Source organism: Sapajus apella, unplaced genomic scaffold, assembly GCF_009761245.1.
Source record: "Sapajus apella isolate SASKATOON/1434 unplaced genomic scaffold, GSC_monkey_1.0 scaffold28, whole genome shotgun sequence".
NCBI classification, from domain to species: domain Eukaryota; kingdom Metazoa; phylum Chordata; class Mammalia; order Primates; family Cebidae; genus Sapajus; species Sapajus apella.
The window spans coordinates 23483351-23484797 of NW_022436968.1; positions in this window are offsets into that span (position 1 = coordinate 23483351).

Sequence of the window (1447 nt, forward strand, 5' to 3'; positions counted from 1 at the left end):
AGTGGCGCGATCTTGGCTCACGGCAACCTCTGCCTCCCAGGCTCAAGTGATTCTCCTGCCTCAGCCTCCCAAGTAGATGGGATTACAGGCGCACGACCACCAGGCCCAGCTAATTTTTGTATTTTTAGTAGAGACGGGGTATCACCATGTTGGCCAGGCTGGTCTTGAAATCCTGACCTCAAATGATCCACCCACCTCGTCCTCCCAAAGTGCTGGGATTACAGGCATATGCAGGAATTTTGTTATTGCTTTATAAAAATAAGACCATATTACATGTACTCTTCTTTGTTCTCTCTTTTCACTTAACATGTTTATTGAATTTATGTTCAGAATAATCATTTCACTCTTTGACTTTGGGCAAACCTGTTTCAAACTACCTTTATAAGCCTTCATTAGATGTTAATGTCTGAAGTATGTTCAGAGTGCTTTCTCTGCCTTCTGACAGTGGTGTCCTCTCAATTATCCAAGCCCTCATGATCAGCTCTGGGAGTTGTTCTTCTCCCTCCTGCTGTCTGCTTTTCATACCCTTCTCCATTCATTAGTGCCTCCACCAGAGGGGGGCAAGGAAATGGAGAAGAGGTGAAATACGACTCCAAAACTGACAAAGAGATCAATGGAACAGGAGGGTCCAGAAACCAGTTCTTAAAATGGTCATTTTTCCTTATGTCAGGGATGCTGGAAGAAACTTTAGTAATAATACTTACCAAGTTATCTGTGGATTTGAGAGAGAGAATGGTACCTACTGTCTACTCTTGATTTTTCAGTTTGTTTGTTCCATTTTTATATAATCATGACAAAAAGCAATCCCTTCATAAATGTTGGAAGAATTCATTCAATCAACAAACACTTATTAAGCATCTATAATGTGGCAGCAATCATGCCAGGCTCTGAATGAATAAACAGCTCAGGTTTTTGTTTCTTTCCCTAACAAGTGGGACTCCTGTTCTGCGGCACTGCTGTTGGAAGGTAGGAGCTAAAAGTGAAAGAGCATGGGGAATAAATGCATCAGTTTGGTATCAGTTTCCTAGGGCTGCCATAAAGAAGTGCTACACACTGAGTGGCTTAAAATAACAGGAGGGAATGTGTTGCCTTATACTTCTATGGGTTAGAAGTCTGAAATCAAGGCAGGGCCACATTCCCTCTGAATCCTATAGGGAAAGTCTTTCTAGGCTCTTCCAGCATCTGATGGTTTGCCAGCCATCTTTAGTGTTCCTTGTCTTGCAACCAACTAACTTCAATCTCTGCCTTTGTCGTCACATGATTTTTGCCCTGTGTATATTTGTCTTTACATGGCTGTCTTTTAAAAGCAGCAGTTATATTGGATTGGGGCCCACAGTACTCCAGTAGGAACTCATCTTAACTAATCCCATCTGTAGTAGCCCTACTTCTGAATAAGGTCACATTCTGAGGTGCTAGGGGTTAGGATTTCAACGTATCTTTTAGGGGG